The 22,438-nt window shown below is 38.8% G+C and overlaps 1 protein-coding gene across 7 annotated transcripts in view; it reads left to right on the top strand.

The window, feature by feature from the left end:
• The window catches only part of SLC7A2 (solute carrier family 7 member 2), a 185,534-nt gene that overhangs the window by 90,103 nt on the left and 72,993 nt on the right, over positions 1-22,438 (top strand). The window lies entirely within an intron of this gene.

Raw genomic sequence — 22,438 nt, 5'->3', positions numbered from 1 at the left:
CCCTGTGATTTTTTTCAGAGATAATTTTACCACAGTTATGAGCTGCAGGGATACGTACAGGGAAAATGATTTGATTTGTGTTCAGTCTAGGATTTCTTTCCAGATTTTCTAACTTTTTTTTTTTTTAATAAAAAATGTTAACATTAGTAGAGCTTTATAATCTGTGCAAATCAACTCTACATACATTAATTCATCTACTAAATTGATTTTGGCCTACCTTAATTTTTTTTTTTTTTTTTTTGTAGAGTGCAGACAAACAGATTGTGCACTAATATAATATATTTTACAAAAGAGGTGATGCATTCCATCCATAGAAAAGTCCCAGAATTAAGGCTTAGGGTTATAGTCCGAGATATTGACTTTTTGGCCTCAGTTCTGCAAAATGCAAGAATTGTATAAATGTTTGCTCGTTTTGAATAGTGACTAGAAACATTTTCTTATACATATAGAGAGAGAACAGTTATTTTCAACAATCAGTTAGGACCTAAGACCATAAGAATATGAGAGAAGCTAGGCTGAATGAGACTAATGTCCATTAAGCAGAGTATCAGTGCTGATAATTTCCAATTAACACCTCATAATTTGCCGGGAAACTGATTCATGATTTGATAACCTTCTGTCACATATCTTCTCAATCATCTGCTCTCCTACAAATATTTTAAATTTTGTACCATTATTTTCCCTAAATTGCTCTGGAAAATTTTACAGGGAGGTTTTTGATGATTAACCCAGGTATATAGTATTGATTTAAATTTGAAAAAATATAAAATCCTGAGTAGTCATACACTTAGATCAAATGCTGGAAGACTCGGATATCTAAATTTTAATAAATAGAATTAAAACAAACATAAAAGAAAAATGACACCTTTTTATTGGACTAACATCTTTTTTAAAATTGGTTTTATTTCTATTAATTTCTAAGGTGTACTAACATGGCAATAACACTTCTTTATTTAAATATTAGGAAGGAAATAATGTGAACAAATAGCCACTGAAAAAGTTCTCAGCCCAACCAACAAAGTTAGAACAGTGTCCATTGAGGGCTGCACACTAGTCTAGAGATTTTCCATTTTCTTCATTCTGTATTTCTCTGACAGAACAAAAAAGTGGAAATTCCCTGAACTAAGGGGAAGATGCTCAAAACCAAAATGTGTCTTTAATGTGCTTGCTAAACTGGTTCCAGCAAGTTTAGTGTACATGTATTTTAGTGGTGAATTATCAAAATGGCTTACCGTGGTCTTTTCTGAGTTTCCTTGTAGTCTCCAATACTGTCATGTAAATGTAGTACAATGAGGTCATTAATATTAAAATGAGCACCCTGAGTGATTCTCTATCATCGCCAAGTGATTCCTTAACCTTGTTGTGCTACATTTGCATCCAAAATTTACCGACAGGTCTGAGCTGTCGTAGCCTTACTTACTGATCAGTGCCTGAGCGCTGATTGGCTCAGGCACTGACAGGAAAATAAGGTTTGACAACTGACCCCCCCCCAACGCATATTAAAAAAACAAACCCCAAATTGAAGATTGGCAGGAGAAATGCCCACTCTCTCCCCCGCCACGTCGCACAATACCCCAGCACTACTACCTACCCCGCAGCAGGAGAGATGCCCACTATCTTCTGCCATGTCACACAATCCATTGACACTACTACCCTCTCACCCTGCAGAGGGAGAGATGCTCCTCCCCAACAACTCCCCCCCACTTTGCCCCCGTCATCGTCCCCCCCACACCTTATTCACAGAGTCTGGCTGGAAGGCCCACCTCTTACAAAATGGTGGGCCTTCCCCTTCCTGGTGCATCCTGGGATGTGCCTTGGAGGGGCCTATGGCTCTGATTGGCCCAGGCATTTAAAGCCCCTCCTAGGAAGATAATAATTGAAAAAAATAATATGCTCAGACCCATAAATAAAATGCCACAGGATAGGCAAGGGTTACAATGGGACCATCATAGCCACATCAGTGTCCCAACAACCCACACACAGTATACTTATCTTTATAGTGTGATTGGTGGTTCTTCTATTTCATGGCTTGCCTTGCCACTTGGACATTAACATCCTTTTTGACATGCAACATACTCAAGAACTTCCCCCCCAATATTATCTTAAGTGAGGAGTTGACTTGTTTCAAAGTGGACTTGTGTTTTTTGGGTTGAAAGTTTTTGCATTAAAGATATGAGTTATCTAGTCATAAATAAGCTAACCTAAATAAATACACATTTGTTTGTCTAGCATTTGGAGATCAGGGATATGTTTACCTGTTTCTTCTCTCTTTCTTTTTAAACTTTCTGTATGAGGGGGTGCTGAAAAGTTCTCAGCCCAACCAACCAACTTCCTAAATTCTGAGCATTATTTTGCCACTGTAATTGCCAATTTGTAGAAATAAAATTCTGTGTTTTGACATTGTTTCAGATCATTGATTGAACCATATCCATGTCTTTCTTTTCTTGGTTGGGCTGAGAACTTTTCAACACCCCCTCAAATGATTATGATATTGTCTATTTAATGTATAGTTCCTGTTCATTTTAATGTTACTGATTTTACTTTGCTGTGTAAATTGCTTTGATCTGTGCACCAGCAAAGAGTTATATCAAGGTACGTTAGATAGATTGTGAGCCCGCCGGGACAAATAGGGAAAATGCTTGAGTACCTGATTGTAAAAACCGCTTAGATAACCTTGATAGGCGGTATATAAAATTCTAATAAACTTGAAACTTAAAGAAACTAAAGTAGACTCTGAAATGTAGAGAACTTTTCTTGTAGAGGTTTCCTCTTCAAGCATGTCTCCAGTCTTTTCTAGATGCTGAACATTGAACCTGCTGATAGCTAAGTTACAAAAGCATTAGTTGTGTCATTTGTCCCATAGCTTGTGTTGCTCTTTCAGTGTTGTTTACTTTGCAGTTCACGTGATTCAGTTATTTCAGTTCAAGTTATCTAGCCACTCATGACTCCATTTGGTTTTCAGCATTCAGATTAATGAAATATCAGTTCTCTTATGTCTGTTTCCAGTAGAGTAGTAAAATGTCTTCTCAGCAGACTTACTTACCTATGAGAACAAGTTTAGGGAGGCCTACTGAAGTTTCTGCAATAGTTCTGGCTTTTAAAGCAGATAGAACTGGTCAAGATAATTTAATCAAGCCTGTGTAAGCAGGGTTTATGTCAGGGTAAATGTTTTGCAAGTCATTTGACGAAGTTTAGAAATAATATCCTGTACCAGTTTAGGAACATGCTTGAGCCATCTGCCTATACATGTATTTACTGATCCTAAAAGGTATTGTGCTTGAACTTAGCTACCTTGAATCAGGGCATCTAGTTTTGTATCATTCATTCCCTCTATCCTCTGATAGAAACATAGAAACATAGAAATTGACGGCAGAAAAGAGCTATAGCCCATCGAGTCTGCCCATACCAATGACCCACTCCCCGACTTTTACTCCCCTATAGATCCCACGTGAATATCTCATTTTCCCTTAAAATCTGACACGCTGTTGGCCTCAATCACCTGCTGAGGCAGTTCGTTCCAATGATCGACCACCCTTTCGGTGAAGAAGTACTTTCTAGCATCACCTTGAAATTTCCCTCCCCTGATTTTCAGCGAGTGTCCTCTGGTTACCGAGGGCCCTGTAAGACTGAAGATATCATCTTTCACCTCTATACGCCCCGTGATATACTTAAAGGTTTCAATCATGTCCCCCCTCTCTCTTCGCTCCTCCAGTGAGTACATCCGCAGTTTTTTTAGCCTTTCTTCATACGTGAGATCCCTGAGCCCCAAGACCATCCTGGTAGCCATTCGCTGAACCGATTCAATTCTCAACACATCTTTCCGGTAGTGTGGTCTCCAGAATTGAACACAATACTCGAGATGAGGTCTCACCATGGATCTGTACAGTGGCATTATGACTTCAGGTTTTCTGCTGACAAACCCCTACGGATGCAACCCATCATTTGTCTTGCCTTGGACGAAGCCTTCTCCACATAATTGGCAGCCTTCATATCATTGCTAATGATATATACCGTTCTGTATTGTATTTCTGAATGAAATAAGATAACAGTTCCCTTCAGTTTGGAGTATGCTACAGTCATGAAACAGTGCATGGAAAGCTTAAAACTAACCATTGTAGAAAAAACAGTTATAAGAAAACTGAATCATAACTGGTTCTTTCATGGCCAGAATATCCTATCATTACAATTCCATGCAGTGTAATTGGAGAACAAAAAGAGTATTTTTGAATATATTTCATAGTCTTGCATTTTGGGAGGGTAATTTAAATCCCATTAAATCAAATTTATTATGTGCCATTTAAAAAAAGTAAATCCAGATATGGGACAAGTTAATTCAAATGGTCAGGAACATTTAAATATTACAGACTTGCTTGAAATGAGTATATCAGAAGCAACTGAAAGAGCTACTTTATTGGTTTCCCTAGTATTCGAGCAAGATGTTAATGCTATATTTAAATTGTATTATCGGAATTCACAAGTATTGTTCTATGGCAAAAAAGTTTGGATGTTTCCTGATTTAACTCGCCAATGAGATCTGAGGCACTGAGTAATGGTGCCTCATTCCATTTGGCATGTCCGGGGAATGAAATATGTCTTCTATGCACCAGAACAACTGAGAACATTCTTGGATAGGAAGAAGTTGGTGACGTGAATGTTTGAGAGAGATTAAGAAGCGATTTTAAGGATATTGGGACCTTCCTTTAAGCCTTTTCCTTAATTTTTGGGGGGTCTTAAATATAAATCTCTTCTCTTTACCAAGATTCGCCCTCCCTGTTATTGGGGGTCTAGGAAGATAGCAATTTTTATGTGAATTGAAAATTTCTATAATTATTTGCATTTCTTTCTGTATTTTTGTACAAGAGCTTATTTTATCTTGTTGAAATTGTTAAATCTCAATAAAAAATAAAATTAAAAAATAAAATTACTCTCAAAAGAGACAAGAGTTCCATTAAAACATAAATATAAATGTCTTATTAGAAGTACATAAAATGTGTTTTACTAGAAGAGAGAAAGATGTGATAATACTCTTCAGAAAATAAATCCAATAAGACAAAACAGGACCTTAATGGTGCGTGCATGAACTTGTTAGCGGCATTTTCAAAATGCATTATTGCAAGTTTTCCAGATTAACTTTTAATCAAGTTTATATAAACGCCATTTGGGTTCCTTAGCTAATGCGTTTTAGTTTTGAAAAGTGCCGTGTATCATTTTTGCTAAGCTCAGTTAGTAGTGTTATTAAACACCTACCTTACTCTTTTTGTATACAGTCTATGACTGCTATGCCTTTGGGACAATTCATAGAAGTAGATATCTTATACACATTAGTCTTTCTGTGCAGAGCATATTTCTTTTCTGTTAGACTTCACATTTCTGTAGAGAATAAGTGCAGCTATCCTTCCCTTGCCATCATTTCCTCCTGTTTTTAGCAAGAGCAATATTTAGTAATTTCATTGATTATTGAGTAAACAAGAACTCCTTATGCATGAAAAGTAATATGTAGTGCAAGAGGGTTTAATGACATGAGTTGCTACTTTACCCTTTTCATTTTGAGAGCTATTCTCTATCTTTGGCTGAGATCCCAAGTATGCTGTCTACTTTGTTCCTAATAGAATTTTCACGTGACAAAACTATGCACAGTTTGTGATGTCTGTTCAGAATAGGCGAGCTCCATCTAGTTGTGGGCTTTTTCACTTGACTGATCATAGAAACATGATAGCAGATAAAGGCCAAATGGCCCATCCAGTCTGCACATCCACAGTAACCATTATCTCTTCATCTCTCTAAGAGATCTGACATGACTATCCCAGGCTTTCTTGAAATCAGGCACAGTCTCTGTCTCCACCACCTCTATTGGGAGACTGTTCCACGCATCTACCACCCTTTCTGTAAAAAAGTATTTCCTTAGATCACTCTTGAGCCTATCACCTCTTAACTTCATCCTATGCTCTCTCATTCCAGAGCTTCCTTTCAAATGAAAGACTTGACTCATGCACATTAATGCCACGTAGGTATTTAAACGTCTCTATCATATCGTCCCCTTTCCTGCCTTTCCTCATTCATTGGAGTTTGTTCATCGCTTAGAGTTCTATCTAATCTAATCTTCCATTTGTGAATCTCAAAAACCCATTCAAGCTCAAGGCGACAGATCAAAGAGGAAGGGGAAAGTAGTAGGGGATGGGGCATGGAAAAGCAAGAAGAGGAATCTAGAAGTAGGGGTTGCTATACAGAAACTAAAACAGTTAATTGCCAAAGAGGTGAGTCTTCAGGTTTTTTCTGAATGTGGTGTAGTTTGTCTCTTTCCTGATTGCTTCTGGTAGGTCATTCCAGGTTTTACACCCATATAAGTTAGCATAGAGTGGAACATTCGCTTGTAATGGAGGTAATTTGTAGAAGGCAGGTTAAGTTGGATTCTGTTAAGGATTCCTTTTGATGTTGACCAAACATTAGAGAATAATTGGATGAGAGGGGCTGCTGAGCTTCTGTATAGAATCTGGTGTAGGATACATGACGTTTTGAAAATTATTCGGTAGTTGCCAGTGTAGTTGCCTGATGAAGGTTGTGATTGAATCATATTTCTTTAATTTGTAGATTAGTCTAATGGCTCTGTTCTGGATGAGCTGCAGTTTGTGGATAAGAGTAGTGTTGATGCCAAGGTAGGCAGAGTTGCAATAGTCCAGTTGAGGTAAAACCATCATCTGAATGATCAGAGAAAAGTGATGAGGGTGAAAATATGATCTTGTGAGTCGCAGTTGACGCATAATGTAGATGGTCTTTTTCCAAAGATTAGAGATTTGTGGTTCTATTCTGAAAGTGTCGTCTAAGAAGCAGTTTAGTACCTTGATGGTTTTTTCCATTGTGAGAGTGATGTCTGATGAAAGCGTGAGGTTAGATATGACATTCTGTTGTGCGGTGCAGATATCAATGGCTTTAGTCTTGGTGGCGTTCAGTTTAACTTGTTCGTTGTCCAGGTTTGGATTTTATCTATATTTGAGATTTTTTTTGGCAATATTAGGATGGTTATTGGTTATGGGGATGAGGAGGAGGAGGATTTCGTCGGCATAGGATAGTATAGTTTCATTTTCCATTTGATGTGTCCTAGTGAGCTCATAAATAAATTGAATAGGATTGGGGATAATGGGGAGCCTTGTGGGATACCACAGAAGGCCTTCCAAGGGTTGGAGTATGATTCTTGCTTTTTGACCATGTAATAATAATAATAATAATAACTTTATTCTTAGTTGCGATTTTGTAGGAAGTCGGCGAACCATTTCAGTACAGGCCCTGTTATTCTGATTTCCAAGAGTTTGGTTAGGAGTAGTTGATGGTCCACTGAGTCAAAGGCTGTGGAAATATCAAATTGGAGTAATATTGCGTGATGACCCAAGCTTAGCAACTGTTTGATTTTATTGATTAGCGTGATGATGAGGAGCTCGGTGCTGTGCTTTTTTCGGAAGCTATATTGGGATGTACGAAGGCAGGAGTGTTGCTCTAGGTATGAAGCTAGCTGCTTGCTGACATGGGACTCAAGTATTTTAGTGAGGATTGGAATGCCTGCAATCGGTCTGTAGTTAGATGCTATGGAGAGGTCTGCTTGGGCTGTTTTCGCTATAGGGGTTAAGGCTATTTTACTCATTTCTTTGGGTAGTGAGCAGCCAGGTTTGCTCATAGGTGGATAAGGGGTACATGAAAAATGGCACATGACTCAAAAGGTTCCCAAAAAAATTATTGAGTTTATTTTCCATAATTAATTATCAAAAGATGATTATTTGCGTCATCGGAGGAGTCTTTACAGACGCCAAACGCTGGCATGTCTCTCAAAGAATCCCAACCCTATAACTGTTATTCATCAATATATAACTTCAGTCCAATTTGACATCAATGGTTGTCAGCCAATCCACTAATAGAGGCTGTCCTTAGATTTGGACAAAGGAAATTCCTTTACATAGGAACAAATTTTTCAAACTCAAAGACAAAGTTTTTAAAGTCATATTTTTGTTTACATTAATTTCTGAATATGCATAAACATATTATAGCATATCCAAAGAAAACTTTAAATCCAAAACTGCTTATCTGTTTCAAGAGAGCCTGTATTTGTATCTGCTGAAAAGTTCATGTCCCTGTCAGCACCAGAGAAAGGAGGAGGGGCTATTTCCCCTATTCTGAGTCTCTCAAAGACTGGTACAGTGTTTATGATTCTAACTATTTCCAGATGTTGTTCTCAGGATTTTTCCTTAACGTTTCTTCAGGTTTAAAATATATAAAATATGTTTTGCAAAACCAATTCTTATGTTCAATATATATTCATACACATAATCACATACATTCGTTCGGGGCCCCTTTCATCCATAGATCTACACAATATATTTCATTCATATTTAATGCAAGAAAGCTTTTCTCTTTTATACCCCATTTTGGAATACGGAGTCTAATATGCTCTTCCTAACCAGCTTAAGCACATCTGTTATCAATTAGACCTTGAGGCTCAAAGCAGGAAACTGAACAAAGAGAACAAAGAACAGACAGACAGTCACTGACACAAAATGGAGTAAAGCCAAGAAGAAGATACTTACAGAAAGTCAGAGAACCAAAATGGAGTCATTAATATCTCTATGTATGTATTATATATATCTATACCTGATTTCCTCTATGATCTGGCTTAATAGCAAAATACATAAAGAGAATATTATTATACTTTTCCTTAATCTGTAGTGTGTTTTTCTGTCCTTGGCTACATCCATATTCAGATTTTTATTCACCAACTTTTTGTATGCTTCTATTGGGTGTGGCCTTAACTAACTGATGAGGCTCTTTTGAACTTGGGCGTGGCAGCCTATTAAAAATGGACAGCTATGTGGTAGAATGGGCAAGCATGAAAAATAAAATAGCCATTATATTTTCCTTCCATTGCTCTGGATTTACTAGTTAGGGTTTGTTTATAAGATAAGGACCTATCCAAGGGCAAAGGAGGAGGGTTTAAATGTCTAGATAAAATTACAATTGGAGAAGCCAGAACACAAACCAGATAAAACAAACAGGGGATAATATATTGACCTAAATATGTGTTTTGTGCTGAGGTCACTGGAAACAGGAGTAGGCCTTCTCTCATGTCACTAGAATTAATATATAAGCTCCGTTGAAGACCAGAGAAGATACACACAGGCTGTAGCTTAGTTTTGTGAAGTCCCATTGTTTCAATGTGTGTCCAGTCTCCAGAGACCTGCAGAACAAGTTTCAAGTTTCAAGTTTATTAGGATTTTATATACTGCCTATCAAGGTTATCTAAGCGGTTTTTACAATCAGGTTTGGCTTTTGACCTGGTTGCTATAGAGATGGACTTTTCTTCTTACTACAGAGATTACATTCCAGGGGACGGGGTTCCCTCTCCTTTTTTGCAGGGTAAAGTTAGAAATGCTAATTGGATATACAAAATGATGAATTAAATTTTAGTAAACTAAACATAGGGACTGTCATATTTAAGGGTTCAGATTGAAATATAATTACTTCTAGCAATTGTACTGGAGGAGTCATTTAGGAAAATGTAGGGTTTGTGGGATTGGATTGGCCACTCCCCTTTTCTTTCACTGAGACACGGGATTTTCAGTGAATGCTCTTAAATGACTCAGTAATATGGGAGCAGTAGTTTGACTCTTAAAGAGAAATAATTTAAATGGATAATATGTGAATGGATAATTTTTCCTCTGTAAGTATATTGTAATACTTTTTCCTGGTTTCTTCTGTACCTTTTCTTTATTAGATAAGCTAGTATTAAAATGTAACTTTTAAGAATTTTTGTGTGAGGGGGATGGACACTCCCCCAATATGCATAAAAGCGCCTTATATGGTATCAAGTATTCATGACCAATTAGATGCAGGCAGTAAAATGTCATCATGTTATTAGGTATATTTAAGTGAACCTAGCAGAACAGAATTTTGAGGGTGTTATGTCAGGGAAGTTGCATTTACACTTTCTGACCTGTAATGTTCCTCCATTGTACAAATGAATGCCTTGAAACAGGACTGTCTGTTGAATTTTAATAAAACAAGATTTTATCTGGAATATTTGTACAATTATCATTTCAGTGCACCTTTGGGCAGGGTAGAACCAAAACTCTGCTCATTTCTCTGTTATACCCCATTTTGGAATATGGAGTCTAATATGCTCTTCCTATCCAGCTTAAGCACATCAGTTATCAATTAGACCTTGAGGCTCAAAGCGGGAAACTGAACAAAGAACAGACAGACACTGACACAAAATGGAGTAAAGCCAAGAAGAAGATACTTACAGAAAGACAGAGAACCAAAATGGAATCATTAATATTTCTATGTATGTATTATGTATATCTATCACTGTTATACTAATCACCTTTGTTTTACTTCAAGCACTAATTTCAACACAAAGCTGATGTGATTAAGTGAACACTCAGACCCGCAGCTGAGGTCCGGTGAAACAAGGTCACGGAGCAGCTGTTAAGGAGACCATCATAGTTGTTCACAGTCTCCTCCACCAAAAAAAGACTAAATAACAACAAATCAAACTTAAATAAAAATAAAATAATAAATTTAACAACAACTTAACTTTGAATGGTATAGATGATAGACATAACTGCTCCGGGCTCCTCCGTTATTCACAATACCGACCCCCCAACCTAGGTTTCACCCGCTGGCTTCTTCAGGAGGGGTACTAAAATTACAAGATGACTCAAATCAACACTACACCACACAGCTTGCTTACTTAATAAACACTAAATTTTGAAATACTCAATGTACACACTCTCTCTGCGACTTACCGGCACAAACACTCCATACTGCACACACACGCACTGCTGACGAGAGGAACTTCCCAGCAGGCCACGCTTTAAATACACTCCCCTTTTACTACCTACTACGTCATCACTCCTTACATCATGAGTGAAAGATTATAATTGAAACCATTCAATATCATTATTTAATCCTGCGGGGGCCAGGGTATGCCATTGGAATATAAATTTCTGCTCCAAATAAAGAAGATGTTGAGTGATATTTCCAGAATCTTTATAAGCACACATAAGAACAGTGTATTGTAATTCCTCAATAGAGTGCTGTTGCTCAATCCAATGGCTCACCAGGGGGGCAGTTACTCGTTTGCATCTTATATTGCTCAAATGTTTGGCAATGCGAATTTTAATAACACGCCGAGTATGTCCTATGTAATATAGCCTACAAGGGCAAATAATGCAATATATTACTGCAGATGACAAACAATTGGTGCCTGTTCTTAGATAGAATTTCTTACCCCCTGTGTGAGGAATTACCACTTGGTCAGTGTTGAGGACATGAGGGCAATACACGCACTGATGACAACGTACATGAGGACCCTCTCTGTTCTGTTGAACAGGGTCACGATGTTTCAAAATCTGACCTAAATTCCGGCCCCTAGTGTGGGCAAATAAAGGAATGTCATTCAAGCTCTCATGCACCTGCAGCACTGGCCAGTGTTTCAGAATAATTTTTCTGATTTGTTGACTTCGATTGGAATAAGGCAATACACATACCACGGCCCCACTGTTCTCCCTTTGTTGGGGATGAAATAGCCACTCCCGCTGACAGTTACGGGCTCTCTTCCATGCCCGTTTGACTACCCGGGGAGGGTAACCTCTCTCCATAAACTTTGTGTATAAAAGCGTGGCCTGCTGCCGAAAATCCCACTCGTTAGAGCAGATCCTCCGCAACCTTAAAAATTGTCCCACCGGGATACTGTCCCTGAGGGGTTTTGGATGGTAACTATGATAGTATAGGAGAGTGTTCCGATCGGATGGTTTCCTATAAAGAGTAGTATCATAACACACTTGAGAATTAATCTGAGATTTTACTACTTGGATATCCAAAAAGGATACCTTATCACTACTTACTTCGTGAGTAAGAGTTATGTTGGAATCTGCCTGATTCAACTCATTAAGGAATTCCTCCAATTCGTCACGCTCCCCATTCCACAAAAAGAAGATATCGTCTATATACCTTCTCCATAGACCAACTTTATTAAACCATCTGGAAGTATAGACGTATTTGTCTTCGTATTCAGACATATAGAGGCAGGCGACGGACGGGGCCACCGTGGCCCCCATCGCCACCCTTTTGGTCTGAAAGAAGAACCTATTTGTGAATTGAAAATAATTTTGACACACCACAAATTCAGCTAAAGTTCCTACTAACTCCTTCTTTTGAACTGAAATATTGGATTTACTAACTACCTGCTTGATAATTGCCAGGGCCGCCGATTGTGGCACGTTGGTATACAGGGCGGAAACGTCTGCAGTTACTAACAATTTACAATCTTGACCCTCACATCTCTGCAAGCATTGCAGGAAGTGAAAAGAGTACATAGGACTGAACAGTACCAACATGTTTATAGATGAAACTGTCTACAAACCTTGACAGAGGTTCCAGCACTGAACCAATCCCAGCCACAATCGGACGGTCCGGAGGGCACGTGAGGGACTTATGGATTTTGGGGATGAAGTATATATATGGAATTTCAGGAAATTCCACATTTAAACTCTTTAACTGTGATAACCTCAGCTTGACGTGCTGTATTTAATATGATATCAATTGCATTCTTAATATCCTTAGTGGGATCGATGTCGACCTCCCTATAGAAGCTTACATCTAATAATTGCCTTAAAGCTTCCTTGGATGAATCCTTGGATATATCCTTGGATGAATAAAAAAGTTAACATACGGAGGAGTCGACAGACGGGAAAGAAGGTGCTGTTTAAATTGTCCACTAGTGGGTCCTCCACAGATACAGATGAGCATGTAACATCTAAAGGAAAGATCCCAGTTAAGCCAGTAGAATTCCAAACTACACTATCAGATTCTTTTTTACGATTACCCACTCAACTACCAACAGAGGTGACGGAGACAGTGGACCCAGTGAGACCCAAGGTCAATCGACCCAAAGAGAAGAAATCAACACGCAAGTAAACACAGGCATGTTTAATTTGTCCTCGAGAGTCCTCACTACGGCGGAGGAGGACTTGTTAACTAAGGGACTCTCATTTGTACCTGTTAACAAGTATGACGCCTTTCAGACCCGAGCGTCCCTATATCGATTCTTCCGGATATTAAGGTTAAAAACATTTTTTGCAGACAAGTCATCCACAATAGACCCCATAGAAGCAAGAGGAATGAAATCAAAATCTAAGTGGATTCCTCCAGGAGCACCTGATGTCTCTGTAGCAGCCTTCGAGAGAGAAATATTGAGGGACGTTGAACTTGCTGAAAAATCACAACTAAAATGCGGTTCTAATCTATCATTGCAGCAGTTCAGCATGTTACGGTCATTACAGCAGGATCCCACTATCATTATCCAACGCGCCGATAAAGGCGGTAGGATAGTGATACAGGACCATGACCAATACTGTATGGAAGCTTTAAGGCAATTATTAGATGTAAGCTTCTATAGGGAGGTCGACATCGATCCCACTAAGGATATTAAGAATGCAATTGATATCATATTAAATACAGCACGTCAAGCTGAGGTTATCACAGTTAAAGAGTTTAAATGTTTGAATGTGGAATTTCCTGAAATTCTATATATATACTTCATCCCCAAAATCCATAAGTCCCTCACGTGCCCTCTGGGCCGTCCGATTGTGGCTGGGATTGGTTCAGTGCTGGAACCTCTGTCAAGGTTTGTAGACAGTTTCATCTATAAACACGTTGGTACTGTTCAGTCCTATGTACGGGACTCTTCTCACTTCCTGCAATGCTTGCAGAGATGTGAGGGTCAAGATTGTAAATTGTTAGTAACTGCAGACGTTTCCGCCCTGTATACCAACGTGCCACAATCGGCGGCCCTGGCAATTATCAAGCAGGTAGTTAGTAAATCCAATATTTCAGTTCAAAAGAAGGAGTTAGTAGGAACTTTAGCTGAATTTGTGGTGTGTCAAAATTATTTTCAATTCACAAATAGGTTCTTCTTTCAGACCAAAGGGGTGGCGATGGGGGCCACGGTGGCCCCGTCCGTCGCCTGCCTCTATATGTCTGAATACGAAGACAAATACGTCTATACTTCCAGATGGTTTAGTAAAGTTGGTCTATGGAGAAGGTATATAGACGATATCTTCTTTTTGTGGAATGGGGAGCGTGACGAATTGGAGGAATTCCTTAATGAGTTGAATCAGGCAGATTCCAACATAACTCTTACTCACAAAGTAAGTAGTGATAAGGTATCCTTTTTGGATATCCAAGTAGTAAAATCTCAGATTAATTCTCAAGTGTATTATGATACTACTCTTTATAGGAAACCATCCAATCGGAATACTCTCCTACACTATCATAGTTACCATACAAAACCCCTCAGGGACAGTATCCTGGTGGGACAATTTTTAAGGTTGCGGAGGATCTGCTCTGACGAGTGGGATTTTCGGCAGCAGGCCACGCTTTTATACACAAAGTTTATGGAGAGAGGTTACCCTCCCCGGGTAGTCAAACGGGCATGGAAGAGAGCCCGTAACTGTCAGCGGGAGTGGCTATTTCATCCCCAACAAAGGGAGAACAGTGGGGCTGTGGTATGTGTATTGCCTTATTCCAATCGAAGTCAACAAATCAGAAAAATTATTCTGAAACACTGGCCAGTGCTGCAGGTGCATGAGAGCTTGAATGACATTCCTTTATTTGCCCACACTAGGGGCCGGAATTTAGGTCAGATTTTGAAACATCGTGACCCTGTTAAACAGAACAGAGAGGGTCCTCATGTACGTTGTCATCAGTGCGTGTATTGCCCTCATGTCCTCAACACTGACCAAGTGGTAATTCCTCACACAGGGGGTAAGAAATTCTATCTAAGAACAGGCACCAATTGTTTGTCATCTGCAGTAATATATTGCATTATTTGCCCTTGTAGGCTATATTACATAGGACATACTCGGCGTGTTATTAAAATTCGCATTGCCGAACATTTGAGCAATATAAGATGCAAACGAGTAACTGCCCCCCTGGTGAGCCATTGGATTGAGCAACAGCACTCTATTGAGGAATTACAATACACTGTTCTTATGTGTGCTTATAAAGATTCTGGAAATATCACTCAACATCTTCTTTATTTGGAGCAGAAGTTTATATTTCAATGGCATACCCTGGCCCCCGCAGGATTAAATAATGATATTGAATGGTTTCAATTATAATCTTTCACTCATGATGTAAGGAGTGATGACGTAGTAGGTAGTAAAAGGGGAGTGTATTTAAAGCGTGGCCTGCTGGGAAGTTCCTCTCGTCAGCAGTGCGTGTGTGTGCAGTATGGAGTGTTTGTGCCGGTAAGTCGCAGAGAGAGTGTGTACATTGAGTATTTCAAAATGTAGTGTTTATTAAGTAAGCAAGCTGTGTGGTGTAGTGTTGATTTGAGTCATCTTGTAATTTTAGTACCCCTCCTGAAGAAGCCAGTGGGTGAAACCTAGGTTGGGGGGGTCGGTATTATGAATAACGGAGGAGCCCGGAGCAGTTATGTTTATCATCTACACCATTCAAAGTTAAGTTGTTGTTAAATTTATTATTTTATTTTTATTTAAGTTTGATTTGTTGTTATTTAGTCGTTGTTTGGTGGAGGAGACTGTGAACAACTATGATGGTCTCCTTAACAGCTGCTCAGTGAACTTGTTTCACCGGACCTCAGCTGCGGGTCTGAGTGTTCACTTAACCACATCAGCTTTGTGTTGAAATTAGTGCTTGAAGTAAAACAAAGATGATTAGTACAACAGTGATTTATAAGTATCACCTTGGATAAACAAATTCCCTTGCTGTTTTTTGATTATGTATATCTATACCTGATTTCCTCTATAATCTGGCTTAATAGCAAAATACATAAAGAGAATATTATTATACTTTTCCTTAATATTAATATTCAGATTTTTATTCACCAACTTTTTGTATGCTTCTATTGGGTGTGGCCTTAACTAACACATAACTAGAGTTACCCAGAACCATATGAGTTTTTGTAGAAAAAACTCCACAAAATACTGCACCCTCATGTCCTTCACACTATCGTTTCCATAGCACCCCCTAGAGCCGACGAGTGCCACTGTTTAGTAGGTGCCCTTGGTTCAGGGAACTATTTAGCAGGTTGGTGAGCCAGTTAATGATATAAGAACATAAGCAGTGCCTCTGCCGGGTCAGACTAGAGGTCCATCCCGCCCAGCAGTCCGCCCCCGCGGCGGCCCAACAGGTCATGACCTGCCTTAATCACCAGAAGGGGCCCCCTTGCCCCCTAGGTTTCTCATCGAAGTCCTATCTTCCCATATGATGCAGAGCTGCTGAAAGAAGGTATAGAGGACAGTTGTCTAGGGGGCTGCTTCATAAGGCTAGCTTTGATATTAGTTTATTGGTATTGGGGATGGAAAGGTTAGTGAATGAAGTCCAGATCCGGTCTGCTTTTATGGGTTCAGTGTATTCAGTAGATTTGTGTTGGGAGGTGTTTGTTGTGGGTATAACTTCAACGAATTATATCAATAGTTGGTTGTTGGTTTTAGTTCCATCTGGATCATGTTTCTTCACAATGTCACCCATCTGAAAGATTGAATATCTTGAGAACACAAAGTTCTATTGACTAGTATGTGTTATGGAAAATTGCCTTGGGATTTCAGACATGGTGATGCATTCCTGTGAATAGCCTATTTTCCAGTACCTGAGGCTACATGGAAAAACAAATGATAATGTACTATTGTTATAAATTTGCAATTTTCTACCTGGGTTTGCATACAAATCAATACCAAATATTTTGTTGTGATGGGTTTTTTTTATTTTGGAAAAAATTCTAACTCACCTCATTGAGATGTGTTAAAATTTTTTGCAAAATAAGTTTTTGAGAAGGTGATTAAAATTGTTGAATGACTATCTGCTGTTTAGGAAAGCTCTGAAAACTTTGTTGTTTCAGGAACATGTACTATTTTTTTTTTCTTTCTTTTAATTCATTTATGAAATCATTACAAGTTACAAACATTCGTCACAGAAATACAGAGCCATTTCCAAAAGAAAAATACAATCTAGGGGGGACGAGGAGGATCCAAGATGGCGACAGCATAGGTTGGCTGTGCGTTTGCTCCTGAGAGTCTCCTCTTGACAGTTACTTTTTCGGTATTCTAATGCAATTTCCTACCTTAAGGATGCCAAAGTGGAGAGGGAGAAGCGTCGCTAGGGCCTCGTAGTGCTTCGGGACTCCCGTGGTCGGCGGTATTGAGGAGCTCATCCGGCGCATGCAGGGCGTGCCGACAGTGTCAGAGTTACTCTCTGCTGGAGATGCTGCAGGGAAGCGGCATACAGCAATCCTCCTTGGGCTTGAGACGACCTTCAGCCCTGACACGTGAGCACTGTCCACGCATCCCCGGATAACCAGTTCCCCGAGGGAGGAGGAGTTTCCGGGAGCCGGAGTGCTTCCTCCTCTGGAGGCAGTAGAGATTGGTACAGGGAATGGAGATTCGGGCTCCCAGCTTTCTCAAAGGAGCCTGAACATGGAGTTGGATGCTTCAACAGCTATGGGAGCTGGTTCGGTCCAGCCAGAACAGCAGTGGGAAGATTTGCCAGTGGGTGAGCATAAAACTATACATTTACAATTTCCTCAACTTAAAAAGCCCCAGGAAGTAACTTTAGACGCCCTGTGGGACTTGGTAGCTACTATTCCTAAAACTATAGCCTCTCAAATTTATCAAGTGGAAGAACGACTTAAAGAGCATGATAAAGATATTTCTGGATTGAAGAAAATTACTTGTGATTTTAAATCACAAGTAGAAAATCAACAAGACATTAAATCTTCTAAATTAATACAGGAGACACTAATTAAGAAGAAAACTTGAATCACTTGAAAATTTTTCAAGAAGTAATAATCTTAGACTAATTAACTTCTCTAGGAGTTGTTACAACAACTCCTAGGAAAATGTTAAACTGGTATTTAATGGAAATATTGGCAATTCCTGAGTCCTCTATTCCACCTTTTATACAGGTTTATTATCTTCCTGTTAAAGACCTTAAGGACCAAAAGAATCCACAAGAAGTGATTCAAGATCCACTGGATATATCAGCTTTATTAGAGACTTCTGATAGGGAAGTAGCCACCCCGGCTACCTTGCTTCTTTCAGTCGCCCTTACCTTAGACAAAACGTGGCTATTGAAATTATACTTTAAAAACAAACATAAAGAGTTCTTAGGACTGAAAGTTCAAATGTTTCCTGATTTAGCCAGGGACATACAGAGCGTAGGAAATAATTTTTATTAAGACCAGCTATTACAGCCTTGGGCGCTACCTTTTTTCTTCGATATCCCTGTAAAATTTGTTTTTTTTGAGCCCTCACAACTGATAACATTCCTGTCTCTGTCGAGGCTGGAGAATGCTCAATGAAGGATAGATGACTGCCCTTAGCACAGATCAACCTATAACTGTTTTTTCTTTTAATAATTAATTGCTTACATTCCGTTTAATTCAATTTTGGATCCTATATGAGGACTTGAGCGAGATTTAAGATAGGATTTATGTCTTGAATTTCTATATCTTGTTTTAGATGGTTTTCCTTTATTTCTTGAATCTTGCTTTCTGTACAAGTTAAACTTGATTGTGTATATTTGAAAATTTATAAATAAATAAAGAAAAAAAAAGAAAAATACAATCTAGGGAAAGAAAAAAAAAATTAGAAAATACCGATTTGGAATAAGGAGTTAGATTACTGAGAGACGTTATTCATAATTCAATTCAAAGAAATTAAGCTTAAGCGGCTAAACCTCGGTCTTCAAATTTTTTTAACTTCATCCGGACCCACTGGTTAACCTTTTAAGAACCTAACGGATCTTAGATGTTCAGGGAAGAAAAACACGTATCTTAGTCCTAAGGGATATGCTAATAAAAAAGTAGCTCCTAATTTTCTTGTCTCTTCTCTCATTATAAGAAACTCTCTGCGTCTCTCTTGAATTGATTTTGCAACATTGGGATATATTCATATTCTTTGACCACAAAAAGGGATTACACCCTTCTTGAAATAGATTCTCATAATGGAGGCAAGGCCATGGCTTTGTAAAGGGGCAGGGGAGGGGAGGGGTTTAGTTATATTATAGACCAAAAATTATTCATCATGAAATAAGGATTAATTTTTAATTATGTAGCATGAGGCTGTATATTCATGCAATGTTTAAATTTTTGGGTAAGTCTTCATGGGTAGAGTAATGTTCATAATGATCCTGTTGTATGTACTTATATAACAGAAGAAGGGAACGTGTTTCTTGCAGAAACAATTGATAGCTCAGGAAATGCACATACAGCAGAATACTTAACAGGAAGTAGCAGCAAAAGCTATAATAAAATGTGAACAAAATTCAAATGTCTAACACACAGTTTAGTCACAGACAATGCTGCAAATATGTCAAAGATGAGAAAAAAATTTAAAACATGAAGAGAATACCAAACGAATACCATATGGTTGCAATGTTCATTTGTTGCACCTCCTAGCCAAAGACTAAGTCTGTTGAAATTGCTAAATACTTCAATACTATAATTTTGTAGCAGCAGCTCTGAAAAGAATGGGTGGAACCAAGCTAATGCTCCCTCAAGATGTTAGATAGAACTCTGTAGTAGACTATTTTGAGCAATATATCCCTCTGCATTTGCCTCAGCTGAACTCCCCATGGATTATGATACTAGAGGATTCTTCATCATTTATGTACAAATGATGCCCTTGTAATGTTATCTTGTAAGTTTGTACAATTGTTTCCCCATACATAAAAAGCAGTATGCTATAGACTATGATACTAGAGATTCTTGATCGTACAAATGATGCCCTTGTAATGTTGTTATCTTGTAAGTGTACACTATCTTTCCCCCATCCAGAAAAGCTGTAACTTCATGCAATGTTCCAAGAATACTTTTATGTAACAGCATATTGAAATATTGTAACTGTTGAAATGTAACCCGTTCTGAGCTCTTTGAGGATGATGGAATATAAAACCAAATAAATAAATAACTGTTGACATCTGGTTGTAAAAATTAAGATTATACCAGCAAGAATGAGTCTGTAGAAAACCATGATTTAAATCTAAGTCTTTCTGACTAGTGATTTAAATCGGTTTGGTTGAAATCAAATCCACTATGTATAGATATAGCCATATACCTGTGTTATTGACTTCATATAAAATATGTACTGGTGTAAAAGTACACACTTTAAAATGATGGTGTGTACTTTTGCTAGTGGGTATGCACAAGGGTGAAGTTTGGTGGAATGCAAAAGTATGTGCATAGATTATAATTATAGGAGGTTACTTGCCTTTATAAAATAGACTTCACATAGATGCCTTTAATGGCCCTTTAACTTGGCACCTCCTTATAAAATTACCCTCCTACCCCCAAAATTTTGTATATAGTACCTTTAAGTTGTGTGTACAAATGAGTATTTACATCTGGCTTGCACACATAACTTAATTGTTTAACAATCTTAATTGGCACCAATAATTGCCAATTAACACCAATTAATTGTTGCTAATTGGCATTAATTATACATTACACATACAAATTGGTAGACACAATTTAAAAAGTGATATGTATCTTCCAGTGCACGAATCTGAAAAGGGGTGTGGCCAGGAGAGGAGTATGGGCGGATCATGGGTGTTTCTAAAATTAATGCACATTGTTGTAGAATATACCCGATCCCCACACAACTTAAGTGCAGGTATTTAGGCCTGATTTCTTTGGTTTAAATAGGTTGAAAAGAGATGGCTGGTGAAGGATATGATGGAGGTCTATAAAATCCTGATTGGTGTGGAATGGGTACAAATGAATCAATTTTTCACTCTTTTTCAAAAAGTACAAAAACCAGGGAACACTCAATTACATGGGAATACTTTTTAAAACATATTAGGAGGAAATCATTTTTTACTCAAAGAACAGTTAAGCTCTGGAACTTGTTGCCAGAAGTTGAGGTTATAGAGGTTAGTATAGCTGGTTTTAAGAAAGGTTTGGACAAGTTCCTGGAGGAAAAGTTCATAGCATGCTATTGAGATAGATGTGGGGGAAGCCGCTTCTTTCCCTGGATCACTAGCATTGAATATTGATACTATTTGGGTTTCTGCTAGGTACTATGACCTGACTTGACCACTGCTGGAACAGAATACTGTGCTAGATGGACCATTGAAATGATCCAGTATGGCTGTTCTAATGCTGCAGTTACTGCATATTCAGTTTTGTAACTGATGTGCAGTAAGGGGATAATTCTATAGATAAGATACTAATTTATTTAGTAAATAGATACAAAATTGGCTAGAATACAGGCATATACATGTACATAGGTACACCAGTGATTCCCATGCCTGTACCGGGAGACCCCCAGCCTTTTACGTTTTCAGAATATCCACAATGAATATGCAAAAGATAGATTTGCATACACTGTGTGCTTATAATGCAGACTGATCTCATGCATATTCGTTGAAGAAATCCTGAAAATCTGACTAGCCAGGATTCCCCAGGAAAGGTTTGGGAATCCCTGACATACGTGTGTGTGTAAATGCTAAAAATCTGCTTATGTGATATTCTGTAAATACATATCATGCAAAGTGTGCATTTTCGAGGTGGTGTACACATAAGTGGAGTCTGGGGAGAGTATGGACAGGAATTGTATGTACCTTAAATTACATTACATTACATCAGGGATTTCTATTCCGCCATTACCTTGCGGTTCAAGGCGGATTACAAAAGGTTAATTTAAAAAAGACATAATTACAATGATTAGCTAGAGAGGTAAGTTGTAGATCTTAAGAGCATTTAGAGGTCGTGTTGTTATTGCTGTTTCAGGGCAGTGTTCTTCAACTGCCAGTTTGCAGACCAGTGCCTGTCCTCAGGGCCAGCATGTGCATCGGTTGTTATTGCTGTTATAGGGCAGTGTTCTTCAACTGCCAGTTTGCAGACCAGTGCCTGTCCTCAGGGCCAGCATGTGCATCGGGCCCGAGACAATGTTCTTCAACCGGCGGTCCACGGTGTGATCGATGTGGCATTATCTTCGGGCCGGCTCCCTCTTCTTCACTGCTGCAGTGCACAAAGACATGGGCAGCGGCTCCTACGGGCGTCCTGTACCTGAACCAGAAGCCTTCTCTCTGACGTTGCAACGTCAGAGGGAAGGCTTCCAGATGAAGCGTGGGACGCACTGCAGCAGTGAAGAAGAGGGAGCCGGCCTGAAGATAACATCGGGGGTGGCGGCATAAAACGGCCAGGCAGGAGCAGGCTAGAAGGTAAGTCACAGCATGGAGGGAGGGAGGTAACAAATTTCCCTAGCACACACATGCATAAAGTAGGTGCTTGTACAAGACTGTGCCTCTTTCCTTGTAATACTTGTATATTATACAGCAGCATATTCTAAGGTGTCCCCCCTAAATTTGTGCCAAACTGAATTTAGAAACTTAAAAGTTATCCTTATAATCTGAGACCTGACATCCATTTGCC

Source organism: Geotrypetes seraphini, chromosome 1 (genome assembly GCF_902459505.1).
Source record: "Geotrypetes seraphini chromosome 1, aGeoSer1.1, whole genome shotgun sequence".
Lineage (NCBI taxonomy): Eukaryota > Metazoa > Chordata > Amphibia > Gymnophiona > Dermophiidae > Geotrypetes > Geotrypetes seraphini.
This window is presented reverse-complemented; position numbering and strand designations above follow the sequence as displayed.